At 54.9% G+C, this 21,258-nt stretch overlaps 2 long non-coding RNA genes across 3 annotated transcripts; both read right to left on the reverse strand.

The window, feature by feature from the left end:
• Positions 1-388: 388 nt before the first annotated feature.
• Positions 389-5,169, reverse strand: LOC135976244 (uncharacterized). Of its 2 annotated transcripts, XR_010593412.1 has the most exons (4): positions 4,842-5,169; positions 3,915-4,174; positions 2,243-2,365; positions 389-1,503 (listed from the first exon to the last, which is right to left on the reverse strand). It is a non-coding gene; the product is annotated as an uncharacterized LOC135976244 (long non-coding RNA). The 2 variants fall into 2 exon arrangements; XR_010593411.1 differs by lacking the exon at positions 4,842-5,169 and having other exon boundaries at positions 3,915-4,835.
• Positions 5,170-5,318: 149 nt separating this feature from the next.
• On the reverse strand, positions 5,319-18,211 carry LOC103306540 (uncharacterized). The gene is made up of 3 exons (XR_010593413.1): positions 17,243-18,211; positions 16,342-16,412; positions 5,319-11,540 (listed from the first exon to the last, which is right to left on the reverse strand). It is a non-coding gene; the product is annotated as an uncharacterized LOC103306540 (long non-coding RNA).
• Between the last annotated feature and the right edge of the window lie 3,047 nt (positions 18,212-21,258).

Consider the following 21,258-nt stretch of genomic DNA (forward strand, 5'->3'; position numbering starts at 1 on the left):
GTTTCGGATGTCAAAAACCATTTCAAAAGTGTCGGTAAACATTGTAATGCAGGCTACTGCAGTCTGGTGCTGTAAAGGGTTACATCTTGCTCGGGTTTGTCGATCTGTGTATTTTCTGTATTAATATAATGCATATCTGATATTTCCAAAATATACAGCTTTGAAAATCTGAAATGACTTTGTTTTCATTGCTGCAAAAACCCTGGGCCCTACCTATCAGCAACGAAAACGTACAGCACCGTTCTATTAATTTAGAGGGAATATATGGGCCAAAGGTATCAACACAACCCAGTCACTGTCCAACATTAAACAGTGTCCAACAAGGTTTGGCGTTTGGTATACAGAGACGTCAGCCTGCTTCGTCCCATGGCAAACACACCATTCAAAATTCTTGTAACCTTTTATTAAAGATAAAGAAAAGAAGGAAAACCAGAGACAGCATTTGCAATGTCAGGTATTAAATAAGGCTTTCGTTTTAACAACATCCCTAGTTCCCCTTAGCAGGAGAGAGTTTTAGAAGGAAAAACTCCCTTCTTTGACAGTTTCTTAGATGGTTTGGAGTCTTGTTATATATACCTTGTTGGTTCCAGGATGAGAGAGAAACAGAGTGGGTGAGGTCATATCTTCTGTTGGTCCAATAAAAGATATTACTTCACCCACCTTGTGAGTCACTTGGACGGGGTTGAGGATTCAGCTGGCGCCAGCAGAGGTCACGGTGTCAGCTGGGTCCCTCTCTCTGGCCCAGTCTGCTCGGAACATAGATTTAGGGTGACGAAAGTCCAGCATCCCAGGAAACAGTAGGGGGGCGGCCGCTGTGATGGTCTTCAAATATTTGAAAGGCTGCCATAAAAAAGATGGAGAAAAGTTGTTCTCCCCTGCCACCGAGGGCAGGACAAGGGGCAGTGGGTTCAAACGACAGCCCAGCCGATGTAGATGAAATCTCAGGGAAAAACTCCCTCGCTGTAAGAGCAGTAGGAGAATGGAATAGATGCCTAGGGAGGCAGCGGAAGCTCCTTCACTGGAGACTTTCAAAAGAGGCTGTCTTGGATGGTTTAGACACAACAAATCCTGCATCTTAGACTAGATGACCTTGGCAGTCCCTTCGAACTCCATGGTGACGCTCACTCCAGTAGCATCCGTCTGTGCTTCCGTATTGTGCCCACAAAGTCTTTTTGTTTAATAGCCCCTCCCCTCATTATTTTGTCCACCAATCAGGCAAGGGCACCGCAGCAGACTGGCACGGCATGGCTTCGGCTGGGAGTGGAGAGGCAACTGGCAGAATTTCTGATCCACCAATTTTGGTTCATTGGCTTCCGAATTTACATTTTCTTGGTCGTCGGGCACGGACTTAACCCAGTCCCGGAGTTCTATCGGAAGCTGTTTTGTGCCGGCTATTTCCGGTTTGCTGTCTCCTTGGCGTGCCTCTTCCCACCAGCTTTTGTGATTGTAAATTATTGGGACTTCTTAGGAATGTCCTCATGCTTTTTACAGCTGAGCTCACAACTGGAATAAATACGCAGGCTCAGTTATCCAGTGGGGCCCACGCCTGGGGCATCGGCGCCGACCCCGTGGGTGCTCTGGGGCTGGAGCACCCATGGGGGAAAATTAGTGAGTGCTCTGCGCCCACTGGCAGCCACACTCCCCCGTGCCCCACCTCCTCCGCCTCCACCTGTGAGCGCGCTGCGTCCCTGCTCCTCCACCTACCTCCCAGCGCTTGCCAACACCAAACAGCTGTTTGGCCGCATAGCAAACTCCAGGAGGGAGGGGGAGGAGAGGGAACGTGGCACGCTCAGGGGAGGAGGCGGGGAAGAGGCGGGGCTGGGACGGGGATTTAGGGAAGGAGTCGGAATAGGGGCGCGGAGGGGGCGGAGTTAGGGTGGGGACTTTGGGGAAGGGGCGGGACAGGGCAGGGCAGGGGTGGAGTTGGGGCAAGGGGGGCTCGAGCACCCGCCGGCGCGAGCAGAAGTCGACGCCTGTGGCCTGGGATGCTGGTAGGGTGATCAGACAGCAAGTGTGAAAAATCGGGACGGGAGTGGGGGGTAACAGGAGCCCATATTTAAAAAAGCCCCAAATATCGGGACCGTTCCTATAAAATCGGGACATCTGGTCACCCTAGGTCCTGGGGCGCTACTGTAATACACCTAAGAGCAATAAAAATGTACAGGGCCTAGCACAATGGGTTGCTGGGCCATGGCCTGGGTTCCTAGGCGCTACCGTAATACACCTAATAAGCAATCCTCACCACATCGGCACGGGAAAAGGAGTGTAAGTTGGCTGCCGCCAGCTGCCTCTCCAGCCCGGGAGAAGCCGGGCCGGGCCAGTCTGCTGCCATGCCCTTGCCGCCGAGCACGATGCGCCGGGGGAACTGAACAGTGAGCAAAAAAAGTCAAAATCAGCAATTTCGTCTGCAGTTCCCAGAGGCACTTCCCGCCCGTCCGGGACTCCTGCAAGCCCCTCGCAGCTCAGCTGAGTTCTCTTTGGCTTGCATAAGGGCCGGGTGCTTTCAAGCCATCCCCGAGCCCTAGCCCCACGACTAGGGTTACCATACGTCCGGATTTTCCCGGACATGTCCGGCTTTTTGGGCCTCAAATCCCCATCCGGGGGGAAATCCCAAAAAGCCGAACATGTCCGAGAAAATAGGGAGGGGATGGCGCCGCTGGGTGCTGGGCTGGGGGCCGGGCCGGGGGTGCTCGGCCGGGGGCTGGCCCGGGGGTGCGGGGCCGGGGGCCGGGCCAGGCGGTGCGGAGCTGGGGGTGCTGGGCCGGGGCGGGGCCGGCAGTGCTGGGCCGGGGCCCAGGCCGGGGCCGGGGGTGCTGGGCCGGGGGCCGGGCCGGGGACAGCAGTGCTGGGCTGGGGATGCTCGGCCGGGGGCTGGCCCCAGGAGTGCAGGGCCGGGGGTGCTGGGCCGGGGGCCGGGGGTGCTGGCCCGGGGGCTGGCCCGGGGCCGGCACCCCAGGAGCCGAGCCAGGCTGGAGACACTGGGGCCGGGGCCGGCCACCGGAGGGAGCCACTCAGTTGTGGGGTCCAGACTGGGCCGCGCCTCCTCCCCCCAAATGAATCAAATGTTCGCGGGAAGCAGGGGAGGGGGCGGAGTTGGGGCGGGGACTTTGGGAAAGGGGTGGAGTTGGGGCGGGGGCATGGGCGAGGCAGGGCGGGGCCGGGGCCCCATGGAGTGTCCTCTTTTTGGACACTCAAAATATGGTAACCCTACCCATGACCACAGCTGGGAGGCAGCCGAACAGTCATGGGAGGAGCTGGGACCCTCTCCCCTTAAAGGGCCGGTCAGCCGGTGATATACCCGCCTCCCCCACCCGCGCTGTCCTCACCCGCCAGGGGACGCGCTCCCGCCCACACCAGGAGCCAAGGCTCAGTCTGCCCCCAGCTCCTCCTCCTTTCCTACCCGGCTGGGAGATTTGAGTCCCCAGCTTAGCCAGCGGCTGCTGCTGCTCCCAGCCCCCAGTGTTCCCCCCGCCCCCCCCCCCCCCAGCTCCGGTCTGGAGTGGGTCTGCCCGCTCCAGCTGTGCACAGGGAGCAGCGGAGAAGGGGATGAGGGGCTCATGCACCGAGTGGGGCTGCTGGTACTCAGGCAGGTATCCTGGGCCACTCATCTCCCACCCTCCAGCCTGGGGATACACTCCCCCCGTCCATCCCAGCCCGGGGAGACCCCCTGCCCACCACACAGGACCCCACGGGGCATCCTGCCTTCCCTCCCGCAAGCCCTGGGGGCTGCAGGACATCCTGTCTGTCGCCAGCCCCGGGTTGACCCAGCACGGCTGCTGGGATGGAGAGCCGCCAGAGGAGTGCTGGGGTGTGAGAGGCCCTGGGGCTGGTGGGTGGGTGGATGAGGGGGGTCAGGGCCTGGGGCTTAGGGGCAAGGGTGAGGGGTAGATTAGGGAGACAAAGGGCCTTAAAACCTGTTTTGGAGGGTGTCACGGAGTCCCCGGGCGATGCTCTGGAACTGCTCCCCACAAAGCCAGTCAGGACTTTGGGGAGCCTCCTCTCCCTCGGAGCAGACTGTCTTCAGGGCAAGAAGCTCACACGGCTTCATCTCCTGGGTCTCTCCTGGGAACATTCAGCATATGCCCCTCCGTGCGTTTCCAACAGCGAGTCCGCCCCGGCGGGGTCCTGGGGAAGCCAAAGGGTTCTGCACCCCCCACTTCGCAGTCAGACGTGACTCTCAGCCAGCCAGTAAAACAGAGGTTTATTAGATGACAGGAACACGGTCCAAAACAGAGCTTGTAGGTACCGCGGTGAACGGGACCCCTCCCTCGGCTGGGTCCATTATAGGGTTCAGAGAGCCAGACACCCACGTCTGCCCTCACTCCTCGTCCCCAGGTAGCTCCAACTCTCAAACCCCCTCCAGCCCCTCCTTCTCCCGGCTTTGTCTCTTTCCTGGGCCAGGAGGTCACCTGATCTCTTTGTTCACCTTTAGCTATTTCCTTGCAGGGGGGGAAGGGGCCCTGGCCATTTGTTGCCAGGGAGACAGAGTGTCAGTGATTTATGCACACTGGCCTTTCCCCACCACCTAGAGACTTAAGAAATGCATAGGGGAAACTGAGGCACCCACACAGTATTCAGAGGAAACATTAAGAACAGTCCCACTTCATCACAAAGGGCAGTAAAATCAAGCTGTTCTGCATGGAGAACACCCGGCCGGCAGCATCTCCCGCCACGGGACCCCGGCTCATTAACCCCCTGACCCCAGCCTGGCAGGATGGCCCAGAGGGAGAGGCTGTCTCTCAGGGAGAGCCCAAGTCACTTGGGGCTTTGCAGGTCCAAACTACCACCTTAGCTTTCACCCCAAACGGCAGAGAGCTGCTAGCCCAGAAGCCTCTATTTACCCATGGAGCAGGTACAGCCCAGGCCGGCCACGTCGCTCGCAGGCGGCTCCAAGTCCGAACGTTGTCTGCAGCATGTCCCCGGTTAACACCGTCTGGCCTCTCATCCTGCCACAGGCTGGGTGTCTCTAGACTGCCGCGTGGGCCGGCAAGCTGGCTGGTTTCTACGGTTTCCTGCAGCACGCACGAAGCTGACTCCATCTGCTCCAGCCGCCTCTGGAATGCGCTGGAGCCCAGCCAAGAACCGCAGTGCCATACGGAACAAGCCGGGGATAGGGGCCGTTCCTTTTCCATAGCGTGATGACAGCCAGAGGGCTCAGCTGAGATCAGGGTCCCACAGAGCTGGGCGCTGCCCAGACCCCGACCGAGATCAGGGTCCCACAGAGCCGGGTGCTGCCCAGACCCCGACCGAGATCAGGGTCCCACAGAGCCGGGCACTGCCCGAACCCCGACCGAGATCAGGGCCCCACAGAGCCGGGCGCTGCCCAGACCCCAACCGAGATCAGGGTCCCACAGAGCCGGGCGCTGCCCAGACCCCGACCGAGATCGGGGCCCCACAGAGCCGGGCGCTGCCCAGACCCCAACCGAAACCGGGGCTGCATTTGTGCCAGGCGCTGCCCAGACCCCGACCAACATCAGGGCCCTGTCTTGCCTGGCGGTGCCCAGACCCTGGCTGAATCAGGGCCCCCACCATGGGGGTGCTGCACAGACCCTGGCTGAGATCAAGGCCCCATTGTGCCAAGCACTGTCCAGACCCAACTGAGATTGGGGTCCAACTGTGCTGAGCACTGCCCAGGTCCTGACCGTGCCAGGGGCTACCCAGACTCCAACCGGGATCAGGGCACTGTCGTGCCGGGCGCTGCCCAGACCCACAGTCGGAGACAGTCCCTGCCCCAAAACACGCACAAACAGATCTGATGACAGAGGGTGGGGGACAGACAGGGTATTCTCCCCACTCACGTGGGCGTCACAAGAATAAACCATTAGTGCTTGCGAGGTGCTTAGCTACCGCTCCGCTGGGAGCCCGACAAACCACGACAAGAATGCTAGGCAAGCCGGTGAGCTGTTCCGCTTCGGGCTGTTTTCCTGGCTTCTGTCTTGACTCGTGGGATGGGGAGGTGAGCGCTACACCTTATCTGGTCTGGCTGGGGAGCTGCCAGCCTCCCTCCAGGGTGGGACACGCCAATGCTGTGATCTGACCTCTTGGCTGGGCTGTCTTCACCTTCTCTTCCCAGGGGCATTCCCACCTTGTCACAGAGGCGTGGCCTCGTCCCGCTCCGGCGCCTCCTACTGACCCACCTGGGAATTAGTTCGCCACATGGTCTGATGCCTCGTCCTGCAGTTGCTGACCTTGTCGTGCGTCCTAGCTCCCCACCAGGTGCAGCCTTTGGCTAATTGGCCTCTCTTGCCTATATTAACCCCTCCAAGGCTAGCGTGAGGGTGAATAGCACCTGTTCCCTGACGGAACCTGTTCCCTGACTGTGGGGTGGCTGCCTCACATAACCCATGACAGGCGTGGAAAAGGAATCTAAGCAGAGAAGAGGCCATCATCACCACGTCAGAGACAGGGCAACCAAAGCCAAGAGAGAGGGAGCGATTGAGCCCCACAGGACACATGGAGGGCATGAAGCCAGGACTTCCCCAGCCATTTCCAGCCCCACCAAACCAGCCTTGGAGACATCATCACGGGAGCTCCTTCAAAGCCGGGGGGAAGAACTGGTGGCTCACTGGGCACTTACAACCTCCCCGGTCTTTGCTCCTCACCGGTAACACTTCTCCAGACGTTTGCCTAATGACCTATGGCCCAAAGTCAACATTAGAGCCAGGATCAACCCACCTGCAAGACTTGGGCGTGGACACCTGCTGTTACCCGCACACGCTGGGACACCCCACCTTTACCCTTCCGTGGGCTCAAGGCGTACCCCGATTAATTTAGGCACCTCGAGGTGTACCCAGTTCCTAGGGCTCAGGGCATACTCTTCTGTGGGTTGGCAGGGCCTTTTCCCAGTGAAAGAACCTTACACAGTAATTTCCTTAACCTCTATTTATTAACAATCACCACACGCTAAGCATACAATGCTCACCCAACTCCAGCACACAGGTGGACTTTCCTTGTTGGCCAGGCAAGGTTGGGCTCATCTGGTTTCTGGTCATGGTCATGCAGAGGATTCTAGCTGTTCTGATCTTGGGCTGTGTCTTGGAGATGAGTTTTTCTCTTCATCATCTTCCAGGTCTTTCCTTCTTCTTCTTTTTTTTTTTCTTTTCCTTTCTTTCCCAGCTGGTCTCCTTCTTGGACCCCAGTTTATATAGTGAAACTCGAGTCCCGCTCAGCTCTCCCTGAACCAATCATTTCCCTAAAATATTACGAAATCATTCTTTGACCAATCCTAACATCTTGTGAAACAATTCTTTAACCAATCCTACCTCACTCCCTTAGTTTATTTAAATCTGGCAAAATGATTTATGCAACCGACAAACAATGGAAAAAAACCAGACGGAAACCATACAGATCAACAACAGCGAAGTAGGGACCATAAAGAAGGAGAGATTTCACATTCACACTGTTGATAAGTGATTCCTTGCCAGACGGAATGCCGTCAAACAATGTTTTCTTTAAGCATCTGTTTCCAGAGGCGTCAACTTCCCCAGTTCACCGGGGGGGAGGCTCGACCCCCCGCTCTGCTCCGCCCCAGGCCCTGCCCCAGCGCCTCCTGCCCACCGCTGAACAGCTGACCACTGGCGGGCAGATGGCACTGGGGGAGGAGTTGATCTGCAGGGCTGCCGGTGCACCCACAGAGTTGGCACCTGCGTCTGCTTCTTTGTCTGGTGATGGTGGGCCCTGTTAGGACAGGCGCCTTCTAAACAGGCCGATTCCTCATTGTTTTAATGGAATTTAGGAAGAATGTGAGGATGGGACTTTCTGCTTTTTAGCTCATGGCTGCTGGTGTCCTACTGTCGCGGCAGAAACATCTGAGACTGTTTCCCCTCTGGGTGACCATCTCAGAGGAACACCAGCCAGCGCCTGGTTGTGTTTGGGGCCCCCAGCTGAAGACACCTGATGTTCCAGAAGCGCTGAGCACCCGCCACTCTGGGAATCAGGCCCTTTTCAGGCAGCCCAAGCAGGGAGACCTGTGTAGACTGGATACACCCAACCTCACAAGCTGCCTGTTGAAAAGCTTGGCTGCTCTTAGCATTACAAAGCCCTGTGATGCAGCAGTGGAAAAGTCCTGTTAAGCCATCTTGCTCCTGCCCCTGTCTGGGATTGCTCTCTGCAGTACTGTACATTTGCTCCAGATTTTCCCGGGGGAAGGCAGTGCATGAGACGCTGTTTACAGTGGGGGCGGCCTTCCCCTGGGAAAATCTGGAGCCAATGTGGGGAACGTTCCTCTGGCACTCAGCTGACATTCTCCCAATTCTGCAGTGCATTCTTCGGCTCCCACTAGCTCTGAACCACCCATGATTCTTCCTGGAATTTGCAGATGAATTTCCATCACCTCCCCAAAATACCACACCGGATTCCTCTACACTCTGTTCCCCCCCCTCCCCAGTTGTGAGAAAGTGGGGATTTTCCCTTGCTATGTTGTATGTGAGTCTTACTGTTTGAGTTTTACTGTTTTGCATGAATCATGTGGGTGCCTCAGTTTCCCTGTGTGCTGCACCAATACCCCGGTGGTGGGAAGAGGGGGGGTGTGATTTTGGCTGAGACCTCTGGGGCGGGTGAGGCTGCTCCAACTGTCTGCATGGATGGTATGACTGGGGCCCTTTGTAACCTGAGACCCAGGAGGGGGACGCAACCAGGTGATGACCGGGTACCTCTTTGCCCAGGAAACGAGACAAAGACAAGGGGGAGGAGCAACGGGGGTGTCTGAGGTCGGGTCGCTGGCAGTCTGCTTGGGGGGACTGGAAGAGGGGGAGTCCATGCCGCCTGGCCCAGGACTTCCCAAGATGGACTTGGCTGAAAGTCACTGATTTCTGTGCTATCAAGTTCTGTTCTACGGCGTGTTCCTGTCAACTAATAAACCTTCTGAGGGGTACCAAAAGAAACTACACCATCTGCTCAAGAAACTCTGCTATAGCACAGGAACAAATCGACACAGACACATCCCTAGAGCCCCGACCAGGGGTATTCTATCTGCTACCCAAGATCCACAAACCTGGAAACCCTGGATGCCCCATCGTCTCAGGCATTGGCACTCTGACAGCAGGATTATCTGGCTATTTGGACTCTCTCCTCAGACCCTACGCTACCAGCACTCCCAGCTATCTTCGAAACACCACCGACTTCCTGAGGAAACTACAATGCATTGGTGATCTTCCTGAAAACACCAGCCTGGCCACCATGGATGTAGAAGCTCTTCACACCAATGTTCCACACGAAGATGGACTACAAGCTGTCAGGAACAGTATCCCTGATGAGGCCACGGCACACCTGGTGGCTGAGCTTTGTGACTTTGTCGTCACCCACAACCACTTCAGATTTGGGGACAACTTATACCTTCAAGTCAGCGGCACTGCTATGGGTACCCGCATGGCCCCACAGTGTGCCAACATTTTTATGGCTGACTTAGAACAACCCTTCCTCAGCTCTCGTCCCCTAGTGCCCCTCCTCTACTTGCGCTACTTTGAGGACATCTTCATTGTATAGACCCACGGGAAGGAGGTCCTTGAAGAATTCCACCTGGATTTCAACAATTTCCACCCCACCATCAACCTCAGCTTGGACCAGTCCACACAAGAGACCCACTTCCTGGACACTAAAGTGCAAATAAGTGATGCTCACATAACACCACCCTATACTGGAAACCTACTGACCGCTATACTTACCTACATGCCTCCAGCTTCCATCCAGGACACATCACACGATCCATTGTCTACCACCAAGCCCTAAGATATAACCGCATTTGCTCCAATCCCTCAGACAGAGACAAACACCTACAAGATCTTTATCAAGCATTCTTAAAACTACAATAGCCACCTGGGGAAGTGAGGAAACAGATTGACAGAGCGAGACAGGTACCCAGAAGTCATCTACTACAGGACAGGCCCAACAAGGAAAATAACAGAACACCACTGGCCATCAGTTTTACCGCCCAGCTAAAATCTCTCCAGCGCATTATCCACGATCTACAACCTATCCTGGAAAATGATCCCTCACTCTCACAGACCTTGGGAGGCAGGCCAGTCCTCGCTTACATACATCCCCCAAATCTGAAGCAAATACTCACCAGCAACTACACACCACACCACAGAAACACTAACCCAGGAACCTATCCCTGTAACAAACCCTGTTGTCTACTCAGTCCCCATATCTACTCTAGCAACAGCATCAGAGGATCCAACCACATCAGCCACACCATCAGAGGCTCATTCACCTGCACATCTACTACTGTTATATATGCCATCATGTGCCAACAATGCCCCCCTGCCATGTACATTGGCCAAACCGGACAGTCTCTACATAAAAGAATAAATGGACACAAATCAGACATCAGGAATGGTAACATACAAAAGCCAGTAGGAGAACAGTTCAATCTCCCTGGACATTCTATAACAGATTTAAAAGTAGCCAGTCTTCAACAACAAAAAACTTCAAAAACAGACTGCAAAGAGAAACTGCAGAGCTACAATTCATTTGCAAACTTAACACCATCAATTTGGGCTTGAATAGGGGCTGGGAGTGGCTGGCTCACTACAAAAGCAATTTTCCCTCTCTTGGGATTGACACCTCCTCATCAATTATTGGCAGTAGACCACGTCCGCCCTGACTGAATTGGCCTTGTCAACCCTGGTTCTCCACTTGTGAGGTAACTCCCTTCTCTTCATGTGTCAGTATATAATGCCTGCAGCTGTAATTTTCACTCCATGCATCTGAAGTGGGTCTTTTCCCCAAGAAAGCTGATGCCCAAATAAATCTGTTCGTCTTTAAGGTGCCACCGGACTCCTCGTTGTTTTTGCGGATACAGACTAACATGGCTACCCCTCTGATAATAAACCTTCCATTTTACCGGCTGGCTGAGAGTCACATCTGATTGCAGAACTGGGGTGCAGGGCCTTCTGGCTTCCCCAGGAGCCCCGCCTGGGCGGACTCACTGCGGGAAGCGCCAGAGAGGTGGGCAAGGCTCAGGGGAAAAGCAGTGAGGTGTAGAGGTAGTGGAGAGAGAGCCTGGAGCACGGGGCCTGGGGCAAGACAGCAAAGCCAGGCCATGCTAGGAGCCAACATCAGGCGCTGTCTAGAGCAGACGCTTGCTTAGAAGTTCACCGTCTGGCACATGAACTTGGCAAAGGCCCGGCTAGCGGGGCTGAGAGCCAGGAGCTCCTAAGGACTAGACCCTGGGTGTTCCTCCCGGCACAGAGGTGCAGTACAAACACTCCTGGGAGATGGCACCGGGACACAGGACCCCAAGTCAGACCAGGATGGGAGGACAGGACGGTGCACTGGGAGGTTTGGGACAAGGCCTCGGGTTGGAAACTAACCTCAGGAGTGTAATACGGGACGTGTTTGTAGCAACGGGTACAAGGAGAAGTCATGGGAGGGACACCTTTGTCCAGCGGCGAGGGGGCAGCTGCGGACGGAGCTGGTACCATAGTCATGGGCACAGATGCGTTGGCGTACCTGAGTCCTCGAACTGTGCTTCGTCGGCCAAGCACCTTCACCGCCCAACCGAGGCTATTGAGGTCTGCTGGGCCGGCACCCGGAGACAACTGACAACGTAGAGTAGGTCAAACCTTGGCTGCCAGGGAGAGGGCCCCATGCCTTGTCTACCTCTCTGGCTCTCCCCTTTCTCCGGGCCTGCCAAGCCCCAATCCCTCTTCCCAGGGAGTAACTGTAGGCTACTTGCCTCCAGGCCCAGACACCCCACGCATCCCTCCAGACTCTTCTGTTGCCAGCTTCCCCTAGGCTCCTCCAGTGGAGTCTGTTTCCAGTCAATTCCTGGCTGTCTCCTTCTCCAGATGCAGCCTGTGGTGTTAATTGGCCCGTCTGGCCATCTTAACCCCTTCCAGTCCTGTGTGTGTGTGTGAGGTGGACACCCCATCGCAGTCCCCCTGATAAAACGGGGGACTCTATCCTGGAGCTCCATGACTCGGGAAAGGACCCCAGGGCCAAGGTGGACAATGAGAGGAGCAGATAGTGGAGGTGCCGGCTGAAAGCAAGAAGAGCTGGCCAAGAGAAATGAAATCATGAGCTCGAGACTTCTCAAGAGACATCAGGTGGCTTCCCATACGGCGACTCGCCGGCAGACATAAAATCTTCAGTGTGACAGAAGCTACAAAGATTCTGGCTAGACTGGAAACCCCAGCTGCAAGATTCCGGCTGGACGGTTGTGGGGGGGTCAAAAAGTTATCCAGGAAATAGGGGTGGCTACGAAAGCTTTGGACATCTGGGAACTTGCTAACAGGCCAGGGCTTCGTCTGTGCCTTTCCCAGCCCCTAGGACATTCAGTAGCCAGACTCCCGCTGGGATTGTTGGACTGCCCAGATCCAGGGCCGTAGGTTGAGGGGAGAAGGCTGGGGCCACGCTGCTGTGCTGCTTGCAGGGTTAAGGAAGCCACCCCAAGGAGTGGGCCACCTACAGCGCGTGTGGGGGGCGGGCTTGTGCCACAGGCTGGGAGTGGTAACGTCTCACAGGCAAGCCCAAAACCACAGCCAATCCGGATTGTTACCCACCAAAGGGATGGGGAGAGGGTGAGTCTCTACGGAGAACATCTTAATAATAACACGCTCTTATCTAGTGCTTTTCAGCCACAGATCTCAACGTGCTGTACAAAGGAGATTGGTACCATCACCCCCCATTTGATACATGGGGAAACTGAGGCAGGACGTGACTTGCCCAAGGTCACCCCGTGGCCAAGCCAGCAGTCCTGAGTATCAGACCTAGTGGGTGCACTACCTGTAACAAAAAGGAGACGTTTGCTGTACTATTTTTATGAACTGTCTGTCTGACTCTGTGCCTGACCCCTTGGTATCGCTATCCCTTGGGGCGGGGGGCAATGGATTTACTCCCTGGGACATGGGAGATCAGGACTAGGTGTTTAGGGCATGTAGCCACTGTGGGTACGTTTACAAAGCGATCACACACCCACAGCTGGCCCGAATCAGCTGACTCGGGCTTGGGCTGCGGGGCTATGAAATTGCAGGGTGGACTTTCGGGCCTGGGCTGGAGCCTGGGCTCTGGGACCCTCCTGCCTCGTGGGATCTCAGAGCCCCGGCTCCACTGCAATTATACAGCCCCAGAGCATGTGCCCCACAAGCCCAAGTCTGGAGAACCAGGCTCGGAGACTTGCTGCGGCTGGGTGTGGACATCCCCTCCGGGGACTGACTCCGCTAGCTGCAGAGAGCTGTAGAGAGAAACAAGGGCGGATGCAGCCCAAAGGCCCCATCTCCAAGTCGTGGAGCCCACGTGGCCTGCCCTGGTGGGACAACGTGGCTGCCTCGGGTCCAGCATGCGGAGGGGGCTAACCCCCAGAGACTGGGCACAGACCAGGCGCTGAGCGTGCAAACCGGCGACAGCAACTCCTGGTTCTCGTGTCAGCGAGGGGCCGGGCTGTCCAGTTCAGGGCTTGCACCGCCCCCCCCCACACACACACAGCCTCCAGCTCTAGGGCTGGGGGCTTGAAAGTGAGATCTGGCCTGAATCGTGCAGCCCTCGATGGAGCCCGTGCGCAGGGCGTGGGCGGGAGACGGGTGCGGGGACGGGTTCTGTGGAGAGGAGCAATTGGGAGGGAACACACACACAGCCAGGAGTCTCCCCGGTCACACACACAAACACACACACAGAGCCCTGATTCTCCTGGTCTCTCCCCACACACAATCCTGCCCGCTCATGGCATTTCCATACCAAGGTGAGAGGCATGAGTGGGCAGGAGTGTGTGTGTGTGTGAGACTGGGGAGACTCCTGGCTGTATGTGTGTGTGTGAGACCAGGGGAGAATCGGGGCTGTGTGTGTGTGTATGTGTGTATGAGAGAGAGAGAGAGAGAGAGAGAGAGAGAGCGAGCAGTGGAGATTCGGGGCTGTGTGTGTGTGTGTTTTTGTGTGTGAATGAGAGACAGAAAGAGACATGGAGAATTAGGGTTGTGTGTGCACATGTGTGTGTGAAAGCAGAGGAAAATTGTGTGTGTGTGTGTGAGAGAGAGAGAGAGAGAGAGAGAGAGAGAGAGAGAGAGAGACCAGGGGAGAATCATGGCTTGTGTGTGTGTGTGAGAGAGAGAGAGAGAGAGAGAGAGACCAGGGGAGAATGGGGCTGTGTGTGTGTGTGTGTGTGTGTGTGTGTGTGTGTGTGTGTGTGTGTGAATGAGAGAGAGAGACACACACAGAGAATTGGGGTTCTGGGTGCATGTGTGTGTGTGAAAGCAGAGGAAAATTGTGTGTGTGTGTGTGTGTGTGTGACCAGGGAAGAATCGGGGCTTATGTGTGTGTGTGTGTGTGAGAGAGAGAGAGAGAGAGAGAGAGAGAGACCAGGGGAGAATGGGGCTGTGTGTGTGTGTGTGTGTGTGTGTGTGTGTGTGTGTGTGTGTGTGTGTGTGTGAATGAGAGAGAGAGAGAGAGAGACACAGAGAATTAGGGTTCTGTGTGCATGTGTGTGTGTGAAAGCAGAGGACAATTGTGTGTGTGTGTGAGAGAGAGAGAGAGAGCGCAAGGGAGAATCTGGGTTGTGTGTGTTTGTGTGTGTGACCAGGGGAGAATCGGGGCTTGTGTGTGTGTGTGTGTGTGTGTGTGTGTGTGTGTGTGTGTGTGTGAATAAGAGAGAGAGAGACACGGAGAATTAGGGTTCTGTGTGCATGTGTGTGTGTGAAAGCAGAGGAAAATCGTGTGTGTGCGTGTGTGAGAGAGAGAGAGAGAGAGAGAGCGAGAGAGAGCACAAAGGAGAATCTGGGCTGTGTGTGTGTGTATGTGTTTGTGTGTGTGACCAGGGGAGAATCGGGGCTTGTGTGTGTGTGTGTGTGTGTGTGTGTGTGTGTGTGTGTGACCAGGGGAGAATCAGGGCTTGTGTGTGTGTGTGTGTGTGTGTGTGAGAGAGAGAGAGAGAGAGCGAGAAAGAAAGAGAGCGAGAGAGAGCAGTGGAGAATCGGGGCTGTGTGTGTGTGTGTGTGAATGAGAGAGACACGGAGAATTAGGGTTGTTTGTGCATGTGTGTGTGAAAGCAGAGGAAAAGTGTGTGTGTGTGAGAGAGAGAGAGAGAGAAAGAGAGAGAGATAGGGAGAATCGGGGCTGTGTGTGTGTGAGAGAGAGAGAGAGACCAGGTGAGAATCGGGGCTGTGTGTGTGTGTGTGTGTGTGTGTGTGTGTGTGTGTGTGTGTGAGAGAGAGAGAGAGAGAGACCAAGTGAGAATCGGGGCTGTGTGTGTGTGTGTGTGTAGAAGCAGGACTGGTGTGTGTTGGGCACGTGGGTCGCACTGCAGGAGGAGTGTGTTGACGTGTGTGTGAACGTTGTGCGGTGCAGCCTGGCCATGTGACGCACAGCTGGACAGTTTTGCCGAGTCAGCCCGCTGCTCGGCATCCAGGATCACTGCCAGCCACTAACGGGGCCCTCGGGGGCTCTCCGGTGCCCCGTGGGCACAGCACCTCGGGGCTCGGGTAGTGCAGTGAGGTTGGCACTGGGTGGCAGCGGGGCAATGGGGGGCGAGCTAGCAGGGAGCACTGGGGTCGGTTTGGTGTAGAAAATGCCGTTAGGTTTCTTAACTTGTGTTGGTGTCAGTCAGGCCCACCCCCTCCTGGGTTCTGTCTCCAGCTCTGGGAGGGGAGTGGGGTCTAGTGGTTAGAACAGGGGCGATCGAAGCCAGGCTCCTCTGGTATGCCCACCTCTGGGAGAGGAGTGGGGTCTAACGGGTTAGAGTGGAGGGGCTGGGAATCAGGAGCTCTGGGCTCTATTCCTGGCCCTGATGGGTGACCTTGTCAACTGTGCATGACTCAGTTTCCCCAGCTACCAACTGAGGCTCTGTGGTCAGCATGGGCCATTCCTCCTGCCTCGGACCACATACGTGCTATATCTCACCATTCTGACCCTGAGGTGGGATCCAGATTCCAGCAGCAGCTCCTAGGTCGCTCGCCAGCGGACGGGACCCAACAGCTGTTCTCAGCTTCATCTGGCCTCTTTTAAGAGCACCCCACCCTCCCCGCGAGTCACTGATAGGAAACCAGGCCACTTCCAGACGAAAAGAGCTGCATTCTAGTAAACAACCACGGCTACCACCAGCCAACCCCAACCGCTTCTTGTGTAACCCCATTCCCTTCGCAAGCGCCGTGAGCAACAGAGCCAGAGATGACGCAGGACAAGGGCCAGATGGTTCCGATAATGCAGTTGCATTCCGGCCGGAATGCAACATCGGCCAGGGAGTTTGGGGGCTCAGGGAGAACCCCTCCCCCCCTCTTTGCCATCTTCAGCCAGGGGCCCCTTTCTTTGTGTCTTAAGGACAGGGCCGGCTCCAGCATTTCTGCCGCCCCTCTCCCTTGGCCGCCCCAAGCACCTCTGGCCAGAGGTTTAGAGCTGCGAGAAAAAAAATGTCACCTGAAATGTGGTTGTGATGATAAAATGCAGATCCCGAGATGCCAATTTCAGGTCAGTTTTGCCAGCTTGTTCTGGGGGGGGGGGGGGGGGGGGGGAGAGGAGAGGGGGAAGAATCCGAAACAATCAAAATGTTTTCATTTTTTTGGTTAGAAATTTCCTTCTGCTTTATTTGTTTTTTTTTTTAATCAAAAATGTAAATAAACCCCTCCCCCCAAACCAGGGGCGCTGGAACGGGGGGGGGGGGGGTGACATGGCCCCTCCCACTTTTTACAGGCGGTAAGGGCGAGCGATGGAGGGAAGGAGTGGAGAGGAGCGAGGGGTGGGGGTCTTGAGGGGAAGAGGCGGGGCGGAGTTGGGGTCTCAGGGAGAAGGGGGCGGTATGAGGGCGGGGTCTCAGGGAGAAGGGGCGACCCTCTGCTGCCCCCTCGACTGGACCAAGGTGCCCCCCCCTCTGATTGCTCTTTCTAGAGTGGCCAACAGTCCCTTCTTACATCTCCGTACAAGACCGAGAGTTGCAAAAAGCAGCAAGAAATACCCCTGGCCAGTGGCCCGCCCCAGTGACCACATTTGGGAAGCGCTGCACGAGGTCATGATTTAGTCACGGGTATTTTTAGGAAAAGTCACGGAGAGGTCATGGGCAATACACGAAAATTCACGGCCCGGAACCTGTCCATGATTTGTACTATAAATCCCCCTGACTAAAACTTAGCTGCTGGGGGGGGCCTGGGGTCAGCTGCGCCGGCCGCTGCAGCTGCGGAAGTGTCACAGAATCCGTGACTTCAGCAACCCTGCATAACAAACCCGCAGCCTTAATCGGGATGGTCCCGTGGGACCTTAAAGCCCATGTGTCATGACTCCCGGGGCACAAACCCAGCCCCACAACGTTCATAGGAGCACCCACCTGCCAGCCACCAGCCTGCTGCCCCTAGCCGCTGGCACCCTCGGTTGGTGGAATCCCGCCTGACTGATGCCAGCAGATGTGCTGGAAGCTGTACGAATAAACTGGGCTCCACCCTGCTCCTTGATTTCCTGGCATCCAAGACTGGTTGGACGCCTGGCTTCTGATTGTAGCTCCCGATATTCAGTTTGCCTCCTGCTTCTGACGTGCCAGTGTCCTGATTTGCGACTGTGGTCTCTGGCTCTGACGGTGATGGCTGGCCGCCCACAACCCAGCCATGCACGAGGAGTCTATGAGCTGAAAAATTCCGTTCTGCAGTTGAGCCTCAAATGAATTTTTTCCCCCGGATTTTTCAGACTAGCAGCCAATGAACCGATCGGTCCGTTAGTCTCCTGGCTCTAGTTAGAGCGAGGGTGGGAAATCTGTCCTCGGGGACACAGACAAGACAGACAGACACAGATGCCTGCTAGCGTGTCTCCTGAAATTAGGTGCTCCTAAATACAGACGTGTGTTTAAGCCTCTTGTTCTTTTGAGATCCTTTTCTCTTATGTTGCCCCTGGGTACTAATTTCACTGCTATAGACATAGCATAAGTTTCTACGGCCAGAAGGCACGCCGTTACGGCCCGGGAGCAGCAAATGGGGGGGTTGCCAGGGAGCCCACCTGGTGAAGGAGGAGCTGTTACATGGCCGTGGGGGTGTTGCTGGGTGCTTGTTTGCTTGCCAGGTGCCTGCTTGAGATGAAATTCAGTGCCGATAAATGCAAAGTAATGCACACAGGGGAAACCATAATCCCAGCTCTGCATACGAAATGATGGGGTCTAAATTAGCTGCTACCACCCAAGAAAGATCTTGGAGTCACTGTGGATAGTTCTCTGAAAACATCCACTCAACATGCCGCAGCAGTCACAAAAGCGAACAAATGGAAAGGGACAGATAATAAGACAGTAAATATCATATTGCCACTAGATAAATCCATGGCATGCCCGCACTTTGAATACTTCAGGCAGTTCTGGTCACCCCATCTGGAAAAGGCTATATTAGAATTGGAAAAGGTACAGAGATGGGCACCAAAAATGATGAAACAGCTTCCACATGCAGAGACCTTAAAAAGATGGGGACTGTTCAGCTTGGAAAAGAGACGACTAAGGGGGGATATGAGAGAGGTCTATAAAATCATGACTGGGGTGGAGAAAACGAATAAGGAAGTGTTATTTACCCCTTCACATAACATAAGAATCAGGGGTTACTCAATGAAATTAACAGGCAGCTGGTTTGAAACAAACAGAAGGAAATACTTCTTCACTCAACGAATTGTAAACCTGTGAAACTCATTGCCAAGGGATGCTGTGAAGGCCAAAAGTATAACTGGATTCAAAAAAGAACTGGATCAGTTTCTGGAGGACAAGTCCATCAGTGGCTATTAGCCAAGATGGTCAGGGACACAACCCCTGCTCTGGGTGTCCCTAAACCTCAAACTGGCCGAACCTGGGAGTGGACAACAGGGGGTGGATCACTTGATAATCACCCTCTTCTGTTAATTTCCTTTGACACATTTGGCACCAACCACTGCTGGAAGACAGGATACTGGGCTAGATGGACCACTACTCTGAGCCAGGAGAGTTATGTTCTAGATTACATCACTTCCATTAAATTAACCACTTGCCCAAAGGCAGTCAATGAGTAAGTTGCGGAGCTGGGAAATGAACTCAGGCTCCTCAAGTCTGCAGCCGGTGCCTTAACCACAAGCCTGCCCTTCCTTCCGTCGGGTCTGGGAAGAGCATCCCAGGCTCTGCCCCCCTCCGGGAAGAGGTGAGTGGGATTACATCCCGCTGCACTCGGGGCTTTGCCAGCAGAGGGGAGCCTGCTCTGAAGGACATCTGGGTCTCTTGGAACCGGACGGCGCCACACTCAGATCAAAGGAGCTTGCTAGCAGAGCGGGGGTGGGTCTTGCGATTAAGGCCCCGGCCTGGAATGCCGATGACTCGTTTTCCCTTTGTGTCTCTGCCACCCACCACATAACCTTTGGGCATGTCCCTTCAGCCCAGATCCCAGAACCTGGCTCTTCATTATTATTATTTGTATCTGTATTTCCCAGGAAGACCAGGACCCCACTGTGCCAGGCACTGTACATTTCTATTGCTTTCACAGCTCACGAGGGGATATTGACCCCAGCTCGGGAAATCATCGTTTCTGCAGCTCAGCTCCCCTGCTGTGAAAGGTGAGATTCTCACACGCCCTTTCCCCCACCTGGCCCGGTTTGGGTGGAAAAGCTCATCTGCAGGGGGGAGGTGTCCTGGCATGAGGGAGGGAGGGAATTTAAAATGCTGGAGCTATTCTGAGATAAAGGTGTCCAGGGCGGGGTGGGGTGACTATTTCGGAATAGCTACTCTAGACAAGGCCTCAGCGCCCTCCTCCGGGGATGGGCAAGGGTGCTACATTGATCGGTATCCTTAAAATGCCTCGTGAGAAAATAAGAACGGCCGTACTAGATCAGACCAAAAGTCCATCCAGCCCAGTGTCCTGTCTTCCGACAGTGGCCAATGCCAGGTGCCCCAGAGAGAATGACCAGAACAGGTGACCATCAAGTGATCCATCCCCTGTTGCCAGTGGTGCAAGTGGAAATCATTTCTTGCTGGTACTGCACTCATGGGAGGGACACAAGGGGCAGCACGTGACCTCCCCACGTGACCCTCCCTGTCCCCTCCTTACACCCCCCTTTGCATATACAAACATCAACATGCTTAACTACTCACTTTCCCTCCATGTAAGTAGTATTCAGTCTGTTTATATGGAATATGGGAGTTGGGCGAGGAGTCATTTCAGCATATGTCTGACTTATTCAAAGACAAATTTTAAGTAGAACTGTATCCTAAACTGCATTATGATATTGCACCCAAACATTGCATTTCAATGGGAGATTCCACTTCCTTTATAAGACCGGAACAGATCCCTGAAACTCTTACCAATCCGCAAAAGTAGTACATACTCATGCAAATAGTCCCATTGTCTTCAACGGGATTGATCAAATCATTACGGGTTTATGGGATTAGGTTCCAAGTCTGGAAATTGTTCTCGATGAAACTGACCATGCCTCAGCTGTCAGCTCAGAAGGAGCGTCATTCGAATAAAGGTGGGCAGCTGTGTGATAAGTCTTAGCTCCGTTGTTAAGATGAGGAACATATTTTCAGCAAAGTTCTTGGCAGATGCCTGAGGTTTAAGGCCGTCAGTGTGTGTGGCATTATAACCTTCACTTATAGTTCTCTCACCCACAATGCTGGAAAACGAGGCATTTCTTTTCTTTGTTTTGCTGCTCCAGTTCCAGTTAACAAAATGTATGTTAGATTAGTTTGGCTGCAAAGATGAATTCTATGTACACTGGGGACAACACAGAATTCCCATCAGGCTGCAGAACTGGGCTGACATCAGAATCCAAACATCCTCTGGTCAGTGCAAGCAGAGGCATTCCTCTACTGAGCTGGACTTGATGTGATGCAAGATGGATATCATGGATAATTCAGACCAATGGGGAGAAACAGAATCAAAAACACTCTTTAAACAGCTTCCACCCCCCCACCGTTCCCCTCTCGAGGACTCCCGACCAAAGCCTTTGTTTAAGTTTGTTAGCATATATATTGTGCTGCTAAAGACATTTAAAAAATGAATGTCCTTCCTAGCCGTGTTCTGCTCCTTTAAGGAGCAGAGCGCAGACCCACGCCCTCCAGAGGGAGGGGCAGGCTAGCCCCAAGTCTTTCCGGTACTCCGTACCTGCTAAACATTTCTTGCCGGTACTGCATACTGGAGGGGACTGCCCTACCTACACTGCTGCCTGTCACCCATTCCCAGCTTCTGGCAAAGAGAGGATAGGGCAGGGATGGGCAAACTTTTTGGCCCGAGGGCCACATCTGGGTACGGAAATTGTATGGCGGGCCATGAATGCTCACAAAATTGGGGGTTGGGATGAGAGAGGGGGTGAGGGCTGCGGCTGGGGGTGCAGGCTCTGGGGTGGGGCCAGGGATGA

The sequence above is a fragment of the Chrysemys picta genome, chromosome 17 (genome assembly GCF_011386835.1).
Source record: "Chrysemys picta bellii isolate R12L10 chromosome 17, ASM1138683v2, whole genome shotgun sequence".
NCBI classification, from domain to species: domain Eukaryota; kingdom Metazoa; phylum Chordata; order Testudines; family Emydidae; genus Chrysemys; species Chrysemys picta.